Source organism: Hetaerina americana, unplaced genomic scaffold (assembly GCF_022747635.1).
Source record: "Hetaerina americana unplaced genomic scaffold, ioHetAmer1.1.p SCAF_137, whole genome shotgun sequence".
Taxonomy (NCBI): Eukaryota; Metazoa; Arthropoda; class Insecta; order Odonata; family Calopterygidae; genus Hetaerina; species Hetaerina americana.
This window is the reverse complement of record NW_027286481.1, coordinates 186,384-208,966: the sequence shown is the minus strand read 5'-3', so window position 1 is coordinate 208,966 and position 22,583 is coordinate 186,384.

The following is a 22,583-nucleotide window of genomic DNA, read 5'->3' as shown; positions in this document are numbered from 1 at the left end:
ATACTATTTTAAACTCTTGCTATTTGAAGAGTTTTATTTGTTGATAAGAATGATTACACTCAATTAAGTGAGAGATTAAATAATTATAAGATGCGGAAATTTATTTGAATTTCGTGATCACTTGGAGCCAAAATATAACCAGATCGACTCTACACCTCGCACTTAGTAATCGATTCAGAACGAACGACCCATCGATATGTAGTCGGCCATCTTGGAATATATTGTTTACGAGTTTTTAATGTTGCCGTTTTTAAGTGCTACGAAGATGTCTCGACAAGAAAGTTTAAAGTGTAGATTATGTCTTGGCCGTGGTGGTCGGTTGACAAATATTTTTAGTGAAAACGACGATGCTGAGCAGTTGGTACGGGAAGCAATAGAAGAGTTATTGGAATTGAAAGTAAGCTAGCCATGAATGTTTACGTTTTCACCATGACGCTTCTATGGTAATTTTACCACAAATTTTTCGGCATTTCCCTGTTTTTGGTCAATAAAAAGCCTTTGCATCACTATGTTAATAATAAGAGTCCTTTTCAGAGAGAAGATGTGTGGGGTTTATTAGCTTGATAATCTTGTTTTCGTAGGTAGTGGAGGATATAAGCCACCCGTGGTTTATTTGCTATCAGTGCTTTAAAATACTGACCGATTTCTATATGTTTAAGCAGCAATGCTACGAAAACAATCTTACGTTGGAGAGGCAAACGGAATACAAACAGGAAGAGGGAAATATTTGCCGCGAAAAGGTGAGTTGTGTCCAAGTTATGTTTTTATTTTATAATGTCTTTGGTAACAATATCCGTTACGAATTTAGTCATTTTGTTTAATAAATGTGTTCATATTAAATAGATTTCATCCCAAGTGTACCAATGCTTAAATGGCTAATAACCAAATGGCAAATACGGGAATTTACTTAAAAATTGCGAATATTGTTCGCATTAACGATGTTCGTGAGAAAAAATTGAATACTTGATTAATTAGAAGAGCATGTATGAGAGTACTTAGACTGCCTTTTTTTCAAAAATTCGTGAAAGTAGTTCATAAAAAAGTTAATTAGGCGTCATAAATTAAAAAAAGCGAAAAAGATTTTTAATTTACGTATGGACCTATGTGAAATATAATCCCGTGTGAAAATAGTATATTGTAGTAATGACTTCTTGTTCAAAAGCCAGTAGAACTGTATTTTTTTGAAGAAATTTCCTCCTCATGAAGAAACTCCAAGAATTATTAAGTAAAATGTGCAATTGTGTAATTTTTAATCAGCGCTATCAACATAATTTGTAATTTGAATCGGAGTTACATCTATAATTACTTTTTAGCAATTGTGCAGCTTAATTGTATATAGGCATCATAGTTGCGCAAGGATTAAAAATTAATGCAGGTGCCAAAAAGGTGTAAAGTGGACGTTGGAAAATTGATAAATCCTTTTTTTATGTTTTATTTATTCATATTGAATAAAGTATTTTTCCATTGAGATCTTCTCTAATAACTAATGGCATAGTCGGAAACACTTGTTTTTAATTTTTTAAACGTTATTAATATTTTTGTTACAACGTAATTTAAGCTTCTTATTACATTTTATAATAATTTTCCAAAGATAAGAATGTTATCCACCCATGCTAATATATAAGCTGGACATTTTATATTACAAAACAGGCAATTTATGAGGTATATGCTCATAATTTATTCATCAAATGTGGCATTGGTGCATCAAGGAGGGCTTATATTTTCCCAATTTATCTTGTTTTATAATTAAATTAAATAATTGACTTTCCAATTCGACATACTTTTGTCGACCTTTGACTTGGAAGAGTGGTAGGCCTAGGAGTGGGGAGTGAGAGGGATACAAAATTTCATTGGCAAGGATATCTTTGCAACAGATGCATTTCAAAATCTGCAACTGCTCAAAGCATCAAGCCCTTGACATTTATATGCAAAATAAATAATTTAAGTCAAAGTAATATCAGTGGACACTTTTGATGAGTTTCTTTGCAAAGAGGAATGTTAAGCTCTTATTTTTTACACATTTGGTTTTCTTTAATTCTTTCCTTAAATTTTTCATCCTGTAGTTTTTCAGTTCATTTTGGAAACAAATTTATCTAGAGAATGACTAGCATATTTTCTTATTTATATAAATTATTGGTTTCAATTGTTTAACACTTATAGTTTTGAATGATTCCACAATTTAGAATAATTCTCATTCAGTCATTGGAGAATGTCTGAGATTTATATTTTTACTTTATATATATCAAATGATAACCTAATACAATTCATTTTTTAAGATAGTATCTGTTCAAAATTTCTAATCCTTAAATGTTGAAATTAGCAAACATAATGTCTTTCTGTATTTTAGAATTTTTTAGATTATTAATTGGTTTTGCTGTGATACCTAGCCCCACTATATGTAAATACAAATAATCTTCTCTCGGATTAAAATGAAAATATGTTATGCCATAAGCATAAGATATTAGGACAAAAGCCCTGCTGTTTAATTAAAAATTGCAATTATCACAATCATTTTCATTCAATAAAAATTGTTGATTTTGCACTCTACATTAATTTATATGTTGCTAGTCATATTTTTTTATTATTTTCAACATTTTTAACAATTATGTACAGATCACAATGAAAAGAGAGATGATGGATGTTGGAAAGCCGGAGGGTATTGAAATTCCAGCAAGCCAGGATGAAGTAAACCATTATATTCAAATTCAGGAAGAGACTTCGGTTGAGGTAAGGGAAAATTAAGGGTAATTAAGAGTATTTCATCCCTAATTTAGAAATGCCTAAAGGTCTAAGGACCAAATGGAAAATACAGGAAATGACTTAAAAATTGTGAATATTTTATACATAAGATGTGTACATAGGAAAAAATTGAATAATGATTTGTTTATTAAAGAGCATGCGTAAGAGTACTTAGCCCGGCTTTCTTTGACGTGCTTTATTCTGATTACAATTATGGTGTTTTTCATCATTATATCTTAGCATTCATTTTTTATGATTTGTATACATAAATAGTTATGGAAACAATTATTTCCATAGCATTGCCAAAGTAATTCCTCTGTATTTTGGTATGTTTACTACTCTGTTAGATTAATTAATGTATTCATTTTTAATAGATGGACTTTTATGTAGAAATATTTCAATTGTGTAAACATTGGACCAATGGTAGTTTTTCATTTAATCTTGGGTAAACATACAAATTGCCAAGAAAATGACTAGCATCTAATCCTTATATAGTTAAAGTTATAGGGTCATATGTTCAAAACATACAATTTTGAATGATTCCTGTTAAAAGAAGAATTCTCAATTTGTCATTGTGTAATGTCTGAGATTTACATTTCACTTCATATATGACCAATGATAACCTAACATAAATCATTTTTGTTACACAATATCTTTCCAAAATTCTCGTACTTAAATGGTAAAACTGGCAAAGCTAGTCATATTTTTTTATTATTGTTCATCATTTTTAACAAATATATGCAGATCACTGTGAAAAGGGAGAAGGTGGATATTGAAGAGTCGGAGGTTATTGAAATTCCAGCTAGCAAGGAGGAAGTGGACTACAATATTCAAATTCAGGAAAGGACTTCTCTTGAGGTAAGGGAAAAATAAGAGCGTTTGTGTCATAATGACAAATGCTTAATTTTTCAAGTCATGATAACCATGAGAGGAACAGATGTTTACTTTTTATGCTGTAAATGTTATGCTATTTATTTAATTATACTATATTAGTCTTTCTGACTCATGTTTTTGGCCATATAGTTTTATTGTAGTTCCTCTCCAATGAAAAAGGCAAAAGCATTGAATTACTGCTCATGATATAGGTGGTGTATAGGTGAATATAGTGATTTGTCAGTGTTTTAAGAGGAGATAAGGTATGCCCAGGATTCCATAGCAAATTAAAGTGTTAAGATAGATAATGGCTATTATGTAGCATGACATGTATTAGATTTGTGTGAAAATTGTGGTAGGATTTTATTTTAAGAACAGGAAATAGACAGCTAGTGCCAAGTAAGGAGATATGTCAGAATTGTAAAGATGCTGTTTTTAATAAGGTGTTCTGTTACTCTTCAGCTGATAGGGCTGGATAAAATGTTCTGATACAACTTCAAATTCCTGTTTTTTACTGGGATGACTTAGTTTATCCTTCTCTTTATTCATTTTAGCACCCCTACGAACAAATCATATTATTTGTTCTTTCCCTGACACAAGAATTTATTATTCGTAGCCAGGTTGTATTCGTTGGGCTTGGTTAGGCTGGAATGCCTTCAATGACAGGAGCACTCAGATATGCGCCATCTCTCATTTCTTACCTATCTGCTACTTGCAGGTTTTGAAAGGTTTTCAATCACCTAAACAGAGAAGTGGTCATCAAAGATTGGTATTGGGAGGCAGGGTGATTAAGGATGGGATAGTTAAAGATCATGATGGTTTTGGTAGAATAGTATTGGTAATGATGAAGAGGGAAATGGTGGTGTTTAATTGACTGATGTACTAGGCAAGGCAGAAGTTACAGTAAAGGCTAAGTTCACAGATTGTTTAATTTTATGGCATTTGGATAGAGAAGTGATGATAAGGTAATGGCTTTTCAGGCAGTTTGGTTCAAAAAGAGGAGTGTATTGGGATGAAGGTTTGAGAATTTTACTATTCAGCAGTTTTTCAGGTTTCCCACTTTTTCTGACACGGTGAAGTAGCTGGTCGGTGTATTTTTATTGGGTGGGGGTGTTCTTGTAGAAACAAAAGCCACTGACAAAGTAAGAAGGGGATGAAGGATTTTGTATGTCATGGTTGGCCAATTGAAATAAATTTATTGTTGATAGTGGTAAGTTTTGTTCAGACGGTTAAAATTATTTTTCTAGATGTGAATGTGGATAGCTTGGAAAGTTATATTTGAGTCAGATGTAGATTAATTGAAAGATACTGTGAAAACGAAGAAGAAAAAGACATGTCAGTATGGTTTGAGTATTACTTTGATGAGAGAACTTATGTTCAAGTTTATCCATTATTAGATTGTCATATGCATGAGCTATAGTCATTCACATTCACTGCATTTTTCAAAGACCCTTCAAAAAGTAAGGTCTTGCATTATTTTAATGGAAAAACAAATTTATTCTCAACTTTGTATAAACCTTAAGAAAACCTGAAGTTTTAAAGTTGCCTTGACAATCATTCAATCATGTTTTATATCCTTGTAAACAGCTTTATGATACTTGAGTCATACCTTTCTCCTGCCGCATCATAAAGCCAACTGACTCCTGCTTTTTGCACTTCCTTGTCTGACTTGAATATGTCCTCCAAGGTGTTGTTATGCAAGAGCCTCTGGGCACTCCCCTTACCTTTTCACTAAGTACCAGTCACAGTATAAATGTCACAAGAGATTCCACGGTCGACCTGTGAGTGAGTTTTGGAAGGATTAAGGCATCTTCACATATCCAAGCAAGTGAGTGATTGGCAGGCCTCTGGTGCAGAGAGAAACCTCTCGTAAGCCCTGATAGTGGGAGTGCATGCGATAAGCAGGGATCAATGCTGCTTAGTATATCCAAGCTAGAGAGTGTGTGATTATTTTGCTTTTATTATTATTATACTATGTGTGACTGATAGGCCAGTGGTGCAGAGGGAACCTCTTATAAGCCCTGATTGAATGCTATATATTACATCAAAGCTAGAGGGTAGGTGATTATATTTTATTTGTTATAATTTTTGATTTTATTCCACTACGTGTGATTGGTGAGCCCCTGACGCAGAGGGAAACCTCTTGTAAGCCCTGCTATTATGTAAGTGCAAGCAACAAGTAAGGATGAATGCTGCATAGTACATCCAAGCTAGATAGTTTGTAATCATTTTGGTGGGTGATGGGCAACTGTTTCAGGGAAAATCTCTTGTAAGCTCTGATTGAATGTGATTCTTGAGACTATCGGGCATTAAGGCTATATAGCACATCCAAGCTAGAGGGTGGGTGATTACTTTTTATTTATTTTAATTTTAAATTTTATTTCACTAATAATAGTGTAATTAGTGGGCCCTCTATGGAGAGGGAAACCTCTTGTAAGCCCTGATAGATTGTGAGTTCATGCTACTATCAAGGATCGATGCTGTATAGTACATCAAATCCATACACTTTGTAATTTTTTATAATAATTATATTCCTTATGACTAACGGGCCAGTGGTGCAGAGGGCGTTTCTCCTAAGCCCTGATTGAATGTAAGTGCTTGATACTAGCAGGGATCAATTCTATATAATACATCCAAGCAAGAGAATATGTAATTATTTTCCATTTGTAATAATTTTTAATTGTATTTCCCTTGGTTTGATTAGTGTGCCCCTGATGCAGAGAGAAATGTCTCATAACACCTTATAGAGCGTGAGTGCATGTGACCAGCAAGTATCAATGCTATATAGTCCAAGATAGATAGTGTGTGATTTATTTACAGTCTTCCATTTCATCATTCTAACTGTTTACTGTTTCTAATAATTTCAATTATTTTTAGTTTTTTTATTGTATTTCTTATTGGTTTATATTCAGTTATTTATTTTTATAATATTTATTGATTTACTACTACTTCTAATTTCCCTCACCTATCCTTTGCCCATTCATAAGAGTACGGCTGGGGTTGACTCTACTCATTATATTTGGAGGTAATTGGTGCTCTGAATTATTGGTAGCATATGAAATGAGGGTTCTCAGGATTATACAAGAATATGATAAGTCCGCAGAAGGAAGAATAAATTAAAGTACTGTTTAAGAAGGTTAAATCATTATCAGAAAGTAAGAAGGAAAGATCTATTCTAGCAGTTAAAGATAAGTTGAGTGAGATTATAGCCGACATAGAAAAGATCCAAGAGAATTGAAAGGAATAATGTGAAAAACTGTCTGTTAAAGAACTTAGGCCAACATGGTAACACAGTGTTAGAACTTGACTCAGATAAAGAAAGCTAGGACAAAGAAAATATCCAAGAAACTTGGAAAGAATATACAAAGAACTGAATGGTTAAGAACTAAGGTCACCAAGCTTAAGCATAGAAAAGTAAGATGACAGTGAAGAAGATGGCTTAGGTCCAGGCATATCCAATGATGACATAAAAAGGGCTTAATAGCAGATTAAGTTAAATAAGGCGTTAAGGGTAGACAATGTTTGCAGAATTACAAAAATGTTTTGGTAAATATGAGTATATGGACTGATTCATAGTAGCTCTGAGGAAGGAATCTGTCAGGAAAACATTATGTGATAAGTTTTAGTTCTTTTCCAAGTAAGGTAAAGGTCACATCATGTGAAAACCACAGAACAATAAGTTTGAAATACGGCACATCTAAAGTGGCACTTTGTATTGTCGATAAAAAGATAGATTCGGGCAAATAATTACTAAGGGGATTTTTAGTCTAGGTTCAAGGATAGGAAAGGCATGCTGAATGCTTTTGAAGCAATGAGAACACTAATCAAGGAAAATTTACATTACAATCAGTGTGTACCGGTCAGTGTGTAGAGTGAATTGGGATGAACTAATGAGTAAATGTGGAAAATAAGAAAAGATAGAATGAACAGGAGGCTAATCATTAACCTGCATATATCTCAGACTTGGAAGATGTAAGTGAAGAACAGATGGTCATGTTGGCCAGTGCTAGGAAGAGATGTAATGCAGGGTTGTCAATTATATGATAGCTATTGAATAACAATCAACATTAATGAAAAAAGATTTTAGAATTTTTAAGAAAAGAAAAAAAGGAGGGCAAAAACTAGATTTTACAGATCTAGATTGTGTTCAGTACCAATACTGTCAATGCAGCAGTGAGATAAGGAGAAAACCTGCACTAGGAAATGAGGCAATAACAAGGAAGGAGTTAATGACAGGGATGTGGAGTAAGGATGTAAAGTAAAGACTTGTTCAAATTTGGTATGGGACATTTAGAGAAGTAGATTGAACGCTTTTGAAATGAGGGTATGTAAATGGATAGAGAAAATGTAATTGACCAAAAAGAAAACAAATCAGGAAGTGCTAGACATTGTGGACAAGGGTATAAGTTTGTCCAAAAAATCATATGAAGGCAGGAGAAATTGAGGAAAGCCATATTGACTGGCAATAGGAAGCTAAAAACTGTAATAGAAGGGAGAATGTTTGTCAAATGAGGAAAGGGCAGGAACAATATAAGAATTTTGGATTGGGTGAAGGGAAGAAGTACTCAGAGATAAAGACTGAGATAATGTAGTTTGTCAGTGGATTTCTTTTTGTTAGCATTTGAAAAAATATCTATATGGTAGCTATGTCCATCCATAATCTAACTGAACCGCTGATTACCTAAACAAAATTATAATGCATATGAAGTTAGCACTAGTTGGCTAAGTGCACAGCCTCAGTTGATGGGTTCTTCATATCTGTTCAATAGGGCTGAGGCCAAGTCTCAGGAGGCATTTCTGTTCCTCCCATTTTATTTTTTTAAAGGAAGAGGTTTGAAGTTTTTTACTGTGTAGAGTTGTAAACAGTTACTTATTTTGTATTTCTTAACAAAACAGGCTGACAAAACTTCCCAGCAAGTCTTTCCTAATCTCTGCATATATCAATCGTCTCATCCTAACCAATGCAAGTCAATAGTTTGAAGAAAAAATTTTTTTCAAAGAGGTTTCAGCTAAAATACTATTTTATTATACTAATATAATGTATACAAGTTAACAATTTTTTAATCTTAATTTTTAAAATAACATGTTTTTAAAACATATTGTTCATGCATATCCTGAAAATCTGTAATATTTTTTCCTTGATCTTGCAGGATCATTTGGCAGATGCAGAAGTAAATATGCCCTCTGAGGAGGAAGTGGAGATTAAGGATGATTGTGATGCCGATATACCTCAGATGAAAGTAAGACTGGGAGGGGAGGTGTTGCAGGAACAAGGTAAGGAAAGCTAAGGACTGTGCTATCACTTCATCTTAGCTTATTTTTGGTGTATTACAACCATTGGTGATAAACCCTTGCAGTACTTCTAATGTAATGTGTAAAAACTGCATTACCTTTTAAAAATTGTTTCAAAAATAACTTAAGCACCATTTTTAAAATATTATAATAAACTGCAAAAAAGATGATAATATTATCATCATTTTTGCAATTATTTATTAATATATTCATTATTATTTATAAAGCTACTCAGACTAGATGTTTAATTAATCTTGCTATGTTTTCAAGCCATTTCTCAATTTTGCTTGATTAATCTGATTTTAGATTTTATCAGTTAAGAATTATAAATGATATAACCAAACACAACCGTTTTCCCTTTCAACATCTTATGTTTCATCCTAAGTAAGATCTAAATATGTGAAAAGTGTCAATACCATTCATTTGTTGTTTTCTTTTGTCCATTAATTGTTTAATTATGTCCAACATAATTAAGCAAAATGACATAATTTTTATCTCTCATTTATTGGTCAGAGTTTGAAGATGCTGTGAGTGACTTTTAATACATACTACCTTGATCAAAAAGTTCCCGGAATTTATTCAGAAAATTAAAAATACAAGTTTATTCATCTAAATCTATATTGTCCCCTTCAAAGTAATCCCCATCGACTGCAACACACTTATGCCAGCGCTTGATCCAATCCTCGAAACATTTTTTATATTCGGTTTTCGGTATGTCCATCAGTGCTTCCTGCGATTTTTCCATTACTTCCTCTCGGCTGCTAAAACGCGTTCCCCGTAATGGTTTTTTAACTCGATTGAACAGAAAGAATTCACAGGGAGCCAAATCAGGTGAATTCGGTGGCTGTTGGATGGTATTTGTTGCATTTTTTGTCAAAAAATTACGAATAATGATAGCACTGTGCGACGGTGCGTTATCATGGTGCAAAATCCACGAGTTTTCTGCCCACATTTCTGGTCTCTTTCGGCGAATTGCTTCACGCAAACGTCTCATAATGCCCAAATAATACTCTTTGTTTACTGTCTGGCCTTCTGGCAAAAATTCATGATGCACTACACCGTTGTAATCCATGAAAACCGTCAGCATTGCCTTCTTTTTTGACTGAAAACGACGTGGTTTTTTTGGTCTCGGCTCATTTGGTGAACGCCATTCACTTGCCTGATGTCTGGATTGCGTGTCATACTCATAAACCCAGGTCTCGTCTCCAGTAATGATCCTTTTGATGAATGTGGGATCGGATTCAGCCTCGCAAATCATGTCTTTTGCGACGTCAACACGGTCTCTTTTTTGCATGAAATTGAGGTCTTTTGACTGCTACACGACGGAAACCCAAATCATTAACCACAATGTCTTGGGCGGATCCATAGGCAATTTCTTTTACTTTATCAATTTTTTCACCGACTTTCGATGTCGATGGTCTGCCACTGCGTTCATCATCTTCGATTGACTCACGACCACTTCTGAACCGCTCGTGCCACTGGTAAACGACCGTTTTTTTTAGAGAATCGTTGCCGAAACACTTTTCCAACATTTCCAACGTCCGTGCGCCACTAAATCCGTTTTTTACGCAAAATTTAATACAAGTTCGTTGTTGCAAATTTAAATCCATTTCTGCAATTGTAAAAAATCGCCAACACACACAGAGATAGATGTACTCTTGGCTACGTAACTTTTGCAAATGTCAAGTTATGACACTAAGATTTAAAGGGAATATCAACAACAGATGTACCAATTTAAAAAAAAAACAGAACTCAAATCGGAACGATGGGAGCGGCACACGGTGGTTATTCCGGGAACTTTTTGATCAAGGTAGTACTTTATATACTTATAAAGGATTAAATGCTCATTGGTTAAGCATGCTTGGTGAAATAAGCAATTGACATATAAACAAAAAGGGTAAAGTTTTGCAGGTACCCAAAGGAGGACGAAAGTAACAGAAAAAAAATGGCTGCAGTAGTTCATACCAGCCGTGTCAATGGAACAATTTTTTATTCATTTTGGCAATGAAACATGATGGTAAAATTTCCAGAGCAAAACACTACAATACATTTTTATTTCCTGTTGGGTAAATTGGCAGCCAAAACATTTATATTGCTCAAGACATGATATGCAAAGTTATGGATTTCTTCAGAAGATTTGCATATGAAAAAAAAGATTTGCATACCTGATCACTGCCAAATTTTCATACTGCCCTCTTTGTGATGCAGTTTTTGAAAAATAAGAGCATGACATCATATGTTCACTCCATCTTCACTCACAGGATTTAGCTTCCTGTAACTTCTTTACGTTTCCCAGGCTTAAAAGAGAAGCACTTTGACACTGTCGAAGGTAAAACAAAAAGTGCTACAAGGCCTAATTCAGGTCAGCAGTAGGTGATGACAGATGCTTTGTTCCTGAGATTTTATTGCAACTGACATTGCTAACATACATATTTAGACTGATTAGTATGTACAGGCAAGAGTAGATGTATGATTGTATAAATGTATGCACCTTCTTAATGAATATCTACTTATACTTCAAATCTTTCAGATAAACACCAAAAACAGGATGATGCAGGAGAAGATGCTTCATCTACTCAACTGCATGTGTGTGATGTTTGCTCCAAGGTATTTGAACAAAGGGACCTTCTCAAAGATCATGTAATGCATATGCACCTTAGCAAGGTGATGCTATTCAGATGTGATGTTTGTGTGGAAGTATTTAAGAGAAAAGATGACCTTGCAAGTCATATCAAATTAGTGCATGCTCTTAAGAAGAAGCACCAATGTGACTTCTGTTCCAAAAACTTTCTGAATTTCAGTAAACTCAAAATTCACATGTCAACGCACACTGGGGAAAGGCCATTCCAATGTGCATTGTGTTTAAAAGTTTTAGCTGGAAAGATACTTTTACAGAGGCACATCCTGACACATACTGTAGAAAGGCCACACAGATGTGAGATCTGTTCTAAAACATTTATTGCCAAGAGTCACATAAAAAGGCACATGCTAACACACACTGGTGAAAAACCACACAAGTGTAATATATGTTCTAAACCATTTGCTACGAGTAATTGTCTAAAGCAACATATGTTGACACATACTGGTGAAAAACCACACAAATGCAACATCTGTCTAAAATCATTCACTCTGAGAAGTAATCTAAAGTCACACATGATGACACACACTGGCGAAAAACCACACGAGTGTCATATTTGTAGTAAAGCATTTGCAGCAAGAATTTCTCTAAAGGGCCACATGATGACACACACTGGCGAAGAGCCACACAAGTGCCGGGTGTGTTCAAAATCATTCAAAAGGCATAGTTATCTAATTTCCCACATGATGATACACACTGGTGAAAAGCCACACAAGTGCATAGTCTGTTCAAAAGCATTCACTTCCAGAGGTAATCTTAACTTACACATGATTACACACACTGGTAAAAAGCCACACAAGTGTCATATTTGTTCTAAAGCCTTTGCTTCTAGAAGCAATCTTAAGTCACACACGATGACACACACTGGTGAAAAGCCACACAAGTGCAACATGTGTTCAAAAGCATTCATTAAGAGTAATCATCTAAAGAGGCACACGTTGACACACACTGGTGAAAGGCCACACAAGTGCAACATCTGTCCGAAAGCGTTCACCCGGAGTGGCGAACTAAAGGCACACATAATGGCACACACTGATGAAAGCCTCACAAGTGCAGAATGTGTTTATAAGCCTCCATTCAGAGTAGTCAACTAAAGAGGCACGTGTTGACACACACTTGAGAAAAGACATACACGTGCAACATGTGCTCAAAGGCATTCGTTCAGCGTAGTCATCTTATATCGCACATGATGACACACTCAAATCGCAATGATCGCATCGCAAAATGATCATAAAAATGTAAGTTATGTCAATAATCATTCACTACCTGGAGCATTGTGAACAGAAAAGTGCTTAGGCTACATAAAATTGAAGTGCATTAGACTGCTGAGGGTTATTTGTTATTTCTTAACTCTTCCCAAATATTCCCTTACACTCTGAAAAAACCAATTGTAAAACATAAACTCTTTAACAGTGACATTGTCCTGTTTTATGTTATTTTTTAAATAAAAAATAATTTCAGATTAAGCTGAAAATCTGAATGATTATGTACATCTTGATAACAAATTTAAACAGAAAAATTTTCAACCTGTAAGAATTAAAATTTCATAATTTTTTATATGTTAATCTTCTAATTCATCATTAACTCAAACAATGATTCCTATCAATTTTTTGATCTGCTAAACATGAATCAATTATAAGGCTTCCATGGACATCTGTAAACTATTTCACCCATTTGTCCATCAATCATGCTACAATTATTGTTAATAAGTTCATTTCTGTGCAATCTAATCTGTTGTTTGGCAAAACACTTGCCTTTTTCCTTGGAAATATACCTGCTTTCAATTTTCTTGAAGAATAAGATGATGAGATGAATATAATGCAAAGTTGGTTGTGCAAGAGAAAAAAGAAATTGTATTGTTCACAGGACATTGGAGTGTATGTTTTCTCTTTGGCTTTATCAGTAAATGTGATAAGCCTAAGGTGGGCAGGGTTTAGATGTTTAGACTGTTGCTGAAGAAAAAAAAAGCAAAGTTGGGCATGGTTTGTTGACAAATGTTTATTGGTGAAGAATGAATTGTTCCATGATGCCTATGAAAGTAAGATAAAACAAGGCATCTGTCTATATCACACAGCATTTGGTTAGGAAGAAGTAAAGGTATATTTACATAAATGCCCCTATGTTAATACTGGAATGCTGTGAAGGTATACCCTGGTTCTTGGTGGATAATCTTGGGGATTGCATTGCAGACGTCATCTTTGGGATATTAAGAGTTTGGAGTACCTGGTTATGCACAAAAATAGTGATTAGAACCCAGTTACACATCTGCTGAAGTTTCATTCAGAGTAATGAGAAGTTGACGTATTTCAGTCTGGAACACCCTGTATTTATGGAAGAGCTAGAAATAGCGGGGATCTATGGGAAATTTCACCTATCCAGAAATTTTGAGCTAGATTACCCTATATTTCTCGTCTTCCCTAGTCTTTAAATTAAGAATTATAAATTAAGGATGAGTGTGTAATTAAGATTCCTTGGGATGAAGGATGCCTGGGAAAGGATCAGTTGCTGAAAAAAGATAAGATGGTCTCACTACTGTTATGGGTACACTTTTTCATCAGGAACAGCCTTTTCACTGCCCTCAGTGTCTCCTTTTTAGTTCATATCAGTTGAGATGTACCAAGTAAATGAAAAATCAAAATGCAAACGTTTTGTTTCTGTTAGGAATTTATAAATGCCATTTCAATAACCTTGGCTAACATTTTATTCACTTTTTTGAGCGTTCATTTTGGTAAAAAGGCAGTTTCTTTGTTAGAGTTTAGTCTGCAAACCATGACATTTTGTTGGTGGTTTGGGCTGAACCATTGGATTGACAAGAACTCTGACGTCATCATTTTTTCCTTCTGAAGATATTTTGCAGCATTTCCCTCTCAATCTACCAATAGCAATTACTCGTTTGTTTTCGTTTCTGTCCACTTGACCTTCTCAAAACCCACATTTCAAAAGTATTTCAATGATCATGTTTCTGAGCGACATGAAATCAAAGCTAAATTATCCAGTCCCTAAAATTATTAAAGGCTTGTTATGTCAAAAGGTTCACTGCCTGAAGTGCCAACAATGCCCGGCCTTCTATATTGTACAATGTACCGAAGGTCGGTTTAGTAGGTGACGGTAGAGATCACACAGTACTAAGCCCTATACAGCATGTGAAGATTCACACATCAGGGTAGGGGGGCCAGTTGCTTCCCATTTGCCAGTTATGGTTTCCCAGGAAGACCTGGTCCACATACAATCATTTTAGCTTGGGTGAAGCTGCAGGTGCCCAGACTGCCTTGCCCGGAAATCGAACCCGGGACCCTCCAATCAGCAGTCCAATGCCCTAACCACTGGACTACCGCAACCCACAATAAGTATTATATTATCTCCATTTGAATATTCTTCTCATCCTTTGACCCTAAATTTAAACTTAAAATAACACAGCTGACTCCTTGATTCTTCAAATACCCAGGTGTAAATGTTAATAATTAATATTTCCCAATCTCAACTTCTGTTCAACTTCTCTCTGCAGAATGAATTAATGCAACTTTGGAAGGCACATGTAATTGTAAAAAGATATTAAGTTAATACCTATTCATGAGCATATGGCCACCATTAAACATTCAATTCCTCCTGAGACACAGTGCCTTGGGAGAAGACTTATGGAAGACATTAGAATGCAGATAATTGACTGATACCTGGGCTCATGTCTGTTTGCATAACTTTGCCTTATCTACTGTTGAAATCATTAAATTGATATTAAAATGTATTCATTTATTTTTATTTACCTGTCATTTTTATTGAAAAGCTCTCTTTGATTTTGGGAAATAATTTATTTACTGTGTAATTATTTTACACAACAGCAAACTAATATATGGTTATTCATTGAATAAATATTTGAAAGAGAATAAGTCTATTTTTTGTAATATATTCTAAGAGAAGTCATGTTACATTGATTTGTGAGGATAAGTGTATTAAACTGTACTGTTTGCTTCCATAGCAAGTGTTTCCAATTTGCTTCCAAAGTCGTAGTTGATGGGTCATTAAGCTTGTTTTTCGATAGGAACTGTTGGAACCTAAATGATCAGTAAGAGAAATGTGTCATTTGAGTTTGATTTCATTATGGATTATTTTAAATATTCTTATCTATCTTTTTTTTTCTTCGATAAATGATTTTTGTTTGGAAATGGGAATCGTCCTCCCATTTCCTTTTTCCTGTTTTTAGATGGCATCTTCCATAATTTATTAAAAATGGAGGATGCAATTGTATGACCACTGGAAGAAAATTGACAGAAATTGGAGGCTTTGAACAGTGCCCTTGCACACATTGCAGATTTTCAAGCCGGAGTGGAGGACCTGGAGGCTCAACTCCAGAGGAAGCTGGCCACAAAAAGGAAACTACCAGAGAGAGTTAAGTTTTTGTCTGAGAATTAGGAAAGGGAATGCCATTAGAATGAGCAGCTTTTCCTGAAGAATGAAGTGTTGAAGTATAAGGTTATTGAGAACAGTTAGCTAATGGCATCATCCTCTGGGCAGTTGGACATGTCATCCCCTATGACTGACTCTATGTTGCCATCCTCCAGTCCCAGCAGTATTTCCACCATGGCTATTTTGCTTGAAAGCCCTGATTAACCACCCAAGTTCACGTTTTCAAGATTTCCCTTCAACTATCACCAAAATCCTCATTTTCTAATGTAAGCGTGACAATTCAGCTCTAGGAAGAAGAGGAATATATGGATGATGGTGAAGAGGAGGAGGAAGAGACAGAGGTGAGGGGAGGTGAGGAAGAAAAAGATGATGAAGACAACAGCAAACTGAGCATCAAACTGACACCCATCACTCCAAAGGTCCGTACCCTGGTGGAGAAGAATGTGTCTATTTCCTGGTTCATGGAGATGGAAGAAGCCATCCCTGCCTCCAGCCTTTCATTGCAAATGCAGGCTGGGGCCAACTGCCATCCCCTACACTCCACATCCTCCCTCTATCTCCTCCCGTATCCGACTTCCCTAGCCAACTCTTCTTACTCTACCTTGTTTACATCCTCTGACCCCAGTAGTGGCATGTTCTACAAAGGGATCTTACCTTTATCCCCGACAGAAGCCATTTTAAAATGGGCCTCCAGTGTTGTCCCCCTTGCCAGGAAGACTTGCCCTGAGAGGGATAAGCTGGCCAGTCATGGGATAGTCTACACCTTGACCCCTTTCACCGGACACTGCCACCTGGTTAACTTGTCAGGGACGTTGCATCACCACTTCCATAATCACCAGCTGAGGTCCATGACTTACCCAACCGACTTACCCATCTGCTCTATCAGGTATATGCTCCGTTACCACAGACTGAGTTCCTTGATGTGGAAGAGGTATCTGCTGAAGCTGGTGCCTGTCAGGCCAAGCTTAAGGCCTGTAGAGGTACCAGGGTGCTGGTTGTCCCAAGGTGCATGCCCAGGAGGGAGATATATTATATTTAAGGATGGAGAAAATAGTAAATGAAATGTCAATTAAAGCATAGTTATCATAGAGCTATCAACTGATAAATTCTTATTGGTAGAAAGCTCATGGGATCAACACCCTTGATCATCATTCTGGTCTACATATGAAAGAAATACAAGCAGAAAGAAATTAATAGGATTTGCCACCTTTAAAGGACATAGTATATCATGAGGTCATGCAGGAAGAAAGGGCAGCAGTTAACGGTAACATACAATAGTGATTTAAGGTAAGAAAAAGATGAAAGGCAAGAAAAGATGGAGATTAGGTCAGAGAGGACAGTTAATGCACAAGAAATCACTGCATGAAAAAGGAATTGAGTTCTGCAGTTTAAAGATGGAGATCAGCCATTACATTCTTTTTTTGACACTAAAGCACATATGTATACATGCAAAATGCCAGGTGACTCAGATAGACATTAGTTAAATAATTAATACTGAGATTTAAGTAGAGCTAAGCATTGGGAATTAAATAATAAATTAACAAAAATGAAACTAGTATAAAATGAATTGTAGAAAAGCTGTATGAGGCTATTGTAAGTCTACAGAGTAAGGGTGAAATTGGTATACCATTTGGTAATGCAGATTAATTGTCATTTGTATATTGTCATTGGCCTTCTGCTCCTATTATATTTCAGGGAGAGAGTACTCGGAAGGGAGAGGGGGTGAAGAATTGAATCAATTTGTACAAGTGAATTAAACAATAAATTTATTTTCCACAAAAATGTGCATTATTTTATGCTGGAACATGTATGATTAGTCACCATATTACCTGCCTCTTCATTGTCTGACCAATGACTGTTACCTTCCTGTGTTGATGCAACAATTGATGAATGAATATCACCTGCTGGAGAAATAGAGCATCTAAACGGCCTCCTCTTTGAAAATGATCATGTCATCTGGGATGCCACAGCCCTTTTGTCAATAGCGTCACTGTCAATTCGATACAACTGACCTCTTTTCGATAGGTTATTACGTATTTCCTTGAAGGATAGCTTCCCTTCTATATTATTATGGAAAACAAACAAATCACTCGGCACATTGACGTTATAGCAGCCGGAATTCCGTTAGCTTCTCCACCCAAGGAGAACACACCAACCAGGGATAATTGGCATCCTCCACAACCTAATAGAATATGCCATAACCATGTATTAACAAAAGAATGCACGTAACTCCTCTCGCCTATCCTTCAATTCACATTTAGACAACAGTGTTCGGAGTATATTAACCTAATACCAATTAATTTAGATATCTCGCAAACAAAATTTTTGAAACACCTAAAGCAGACAATTGAACTTACTTTGGCCTCTATTAGATCCTTTATCGTATGTTCTAACAATTTTTGCAATTTATTATTGACGCCGAAAACATTGATCAACAGACCGCGACTGTTAAAACATAATCTGCAGACTTCATATGCGTGTTTATCGCACATTAAGAATGTTTTAGAGTAAGCCGTATGATTTACTGGACAATCTAACGTTAGAGAAATAATGCAATATGTCAACATTTATTGAACTAGAATAAATAGTCGAAAATAGCCGAAAAAACTAAGTAAACAACGTTATACCAGGGCATTCGCATCTCGTATGTCATCTGGTACACTCATTTGGGAAGTAATGCTATTGATATGGAAATAAATGATCTTAATCGGATCCCAAATATTTTCGGATATTTCAATGTAATCTGGTAATTAGGTAAATGAAAAATAAATCGACCCTTTTATACATGTTTATTAGGCAATGAAGTATGACAGGCATTCTTTGATATAAAGTGGAAAACAAAAAAAAATAATTACATTAAAATATCTAGCGAAATAGACTTCTGAACTTACCTTAACATCTACTAAATCCTTTATTTTCTTTTCAAGCATGAATTGTAAATTAGTCTTCTGGCCAAAACATCGATGACTACGTCACGACTGTTACAACACAAACTGCAGACTTAAAATACCGCTTTCTCGGAAAGTCTGATCTTTTTCAAGTATACAGAAGAATGAAATTAAAAAACCAACTATAGAAGTAAAAAGTCGTTTTTCACACATTACGTCACGAATCATTTAAAATTTTCAATGTAGCAATAACACACAAAATACGTAACTGGCCTGATGGCCACTTGCATTTCGTTCTTCATTTGTTATGAAGTTGTTTTGAATGCAAAAGAAATGGGCTGATGTGGGAAGAGATTATCTTATTCCAAATCACACATATGAAAACCTTTCTTGCGATTACTCAGATTTAATTCAAGGGTGAGTCATGGAAAATCGGAATCCGCCTTTTCTAAAATATTTTTGACCTTTTGTGGTATCAATGAAATCATAGAATTGGCAAAGAAATAAACGAATGAAAATATTGCTGTACCGTCCTTTCATTTCAAAGATCCTTGTCAAAAGGTTAACAATAAGTATTCTTTACGTTGCAAATATTCTAGATTAATCAGTTATATAGGTATCTATCGCCGGTTGTAATCCTGGAGCAATGCAAATAAGTTTTAGTGACCCGTTTTTTCATTAGGTTTCTTTAGGAATACACGTCAAAATAATTATTTGATAGGTGACGTCCACGTTTCTGAAATTCGAAAAATGTTATGAACTGTATTCCAATAGAGATGAATGACTTCATGCTAATATTATTCATTTCATTAACCTGAGGTAAATTTATTAAAATATATTCGGTTATGATCATGCATATTTATCTAATATACGTGCGTTCGTAGGCGAATATCATTTTGTCATATTCATGAAATCAGTCTCACTTGATTAACTGCTGTAATAGTTATAAACTAGTAATTGGCATAGGACAATCTGGGAGGTGGAATATCTTAAGATTATTACGTAGGGCCATTATATTATCTTCATCATATGGAAATATCTAATCGAACTGCCATAATAACGAACACCTAGCTTTCTTTATACGAAGGTGGGTGGGAATCGTTTCTAAGGAATATATCACAGATGGCAAATCAATAAAATTTCATAAACAGATATTCAACAAATAACGTAATAAATCCTCTGGGCTTAATGTCACCATTCTTTTACATAACAGTGTACGGGACATACAAACGACCTTCTAGCTCACATAAGATTTTTTACACACATAATAATCTAAGCACTGAACACCGACAACTAAACTTACTTTGAAAACTATTAAATCTTCTATAGTCTTTTGCAGCATGATTTGTAATTTACTATTCTCGCTGAAAACATTGATCAACAGTCCACGACTGTTTAAACATAATCGGCACACTTCAAATTCGGCTTTATCGCACATTATGAAAGATTTACACTACTTTGAATAATTTACTGGACAATCTCACTTTAAATAATAATGCAATATGTCACAGTTTACTTGAAATGGAACTAAAATTTATTAAAACAGCCGAAACCTAATGTAAACAACTAAACAGTTGGACACTTGCATTCCGTTCTTCATCTGGCAAACTGTTTTTAGAATTTCTCTTGAAATTCAATGGAAATGAGTGATATGGAAAAACAGATCTTCATCCAATCACATATATGTCGGCGTATTTCAATGTAATCTAGTAATTAAGCTAAACTAAAATAATTTCGTTTTATATGATTTTATTAGTTAGAGAAGAATGACGGGCATTCTTTGGTATTATATACAAATCGTAAAAACTAAAAAGGTCTAATATGTTCCGATCATTTAAATGAAAGACCTGGATCAAAAGATTCAGATACGTTTTGCTAATGATTGCTAAATGTAAGAATAACCCAGTATTTATACAAGCGAAAGTTATTGTGCGTTGTAGACATATAGTGTATGAAAAATATTACAAGTTCAATGTTACCGGCTTTTCTTTCTGTTCCTATCTGAATAAACATCAAATTAATTCTTCGACCCGTGGGAACGGGACTTTGACGAACTGAATCTTTTTCTGACGATATGAATCGATGTCAAGTTAACATTAAACATAGTTTGTTATGGTTAATCAAATAATTAAGACCAAAAAATAAGCTTCAGTTAATTTTAACTATCAATGTTACGTGATACGTGTAATAAATCCTAAAATTTGTTCATATGTTCTATTTAAGATCGACTCTTCCTGTATCATTCCATTGTTAACAAGAAATACTTCGGAAATAACAGGAGTAGATGAAGAACGTAACGCAAGTGCCCAACTGGGAAGATATTTTGTTTACTAAGGTTGTTTATATCAATTTTGAACATTAATTCAAGTAAATTGTGAACGATGTTAACATACATTTAGCGCTAGGTTCTTCAGAAAATACCTGTGACACTCCATCCTGCTCAAATATATTTAGAAAAACATTTATTCCGCCTTTTATTCACTCTCTTACTGGATTAGACGTGATTCACCGGGTGGGATTCGTCTACTTGTGTAATGTGCGGAATTGCCATCATCTCCCTCCAAAGAGTCGGTCATATTTATCGACCCTTTGGCTCTTGCGCATGAACTGATGTGTTGAGGAGAAAAATAAGAAGAATGAAATGCCAATCGCAAGTTGTCGTAGCACTTGTGATGTTGTATTGTGTGAATAATCGAACTATTTCACGTAATTTTTGACAGATGTTTATATATTTAACGTTATATTCTCCGGTCAATCATCCGGCGTAATCTTAAACGTTCATAATGTGCGATAAAATTGATTTTGTAGTATGCAGATTGTGTTTAAACAGTAGTGGGCTTCTGATAAACATTTTCGATAAGAATAATAAATCGGAATTTATGTTGGAAAAGACTATAGAGGATTTGATAAATGTAAAAGTAAGTGAGTTGTATGTGTGATGTCCTTTCTAAAATATGTTTTCAAGATGTTCGGTGTAATTTATAAGCAATTCATAAAATGCGTAAGGTATTGGGGAAAGTGTAGTGATAAGTAGACGAGGAGATTAGCACATTCTGATGTTAATATCTGTTTTTGATATATTTAATTAGGTTGTGGAGGATGCAAATTATCCCTGGTTGGTTTGTTCGACCTGCATGGAGAAGCTTACGGAATTCCGGCTATTTAAGCATCGATGTGCAGAGTGTCTGTTTGTTTTCTACAATCGTATCCAAAAGGGGTTCAATCCTGTGACGGAAGGCTGGTTAACTAATCGACAAGAGGTTAGTTGCATCCGTTAATTTGAACGATGTGTAACAAAATCATATCTTGCCCAAAAAGAATATATTACGTTGCATCTGTGTTGATTTATATGCTGTACAATTCATTCCCGTGTTTCATAACTTTGTTATCAATCATAGGTATCATGCTTTGTGACAAAAATGTGAACTGTTTGAGTATGTTAGCTTGGTAAAGTAATTTTATTTACATTACTGTTCATTTCTTCTTTCCCAAAATGCTTTCAATCATCTTGCGCATTCAATTACAATGTTTCCGTGCCATACATAACTGCGCTCCACATCAGAGAAAAGGCGGGCAGTTTCTAGACATCCTTTCTTTACGTCCGTGTCATATCTATTGATAAATTATTTCCAATCATTCAAGATCTATTCTTATTTGATATTTTCACCCTACTGAACAGTAGGGTTGGATTCCCTTGTGCTTCTTTATGGGGTCCACCGTAATGGGCGAATTTAACATAATGCCATAAAGGA